A 276-nucleotide genomic window follows, 5' to 3' on the forward strand; every position below is an offset into this window, starting at 1 on the left:
AAAAAAAACGCATTACGCACTTATTTTTCAACTAAAAAAAAATGTTAAACTACAATCAACTACAAACGATTCTAGACCTGAATTCATTAAAACTGAAGCTGTAGTTGTAAAGCGCTTCATATAAATTAAAAAAAAACCCATTACGCACTTAGTTTTCAACTAAAAACAAGTAAGAAAATCTAAGTTCGGGCGGAGCCGAACATTAAATACCCGGCGCAAGTATTAAATATATGTTTTTTCACCCTTCCGAAACCTTCCGCTAGATGGTAAGCCGAG

The sequence above is a fragment of the Rhagoletis zephyria genome, unplaced genomic scaffold, assembly GCF_001687245.7.
Source record: "Rhagoletis zephyria isolate East Lansing unplaced genomic scaffold, Rhagoletis_zephyria_1.1 Rzeph_scaffold_00412, whole genome shotgun sequence".
NCBI lineage: Eukaryota > Metazoa > Arthropoda > Insecta > Diptera > Tephritidae > Rhagoletis > Rhagoletis zephyria.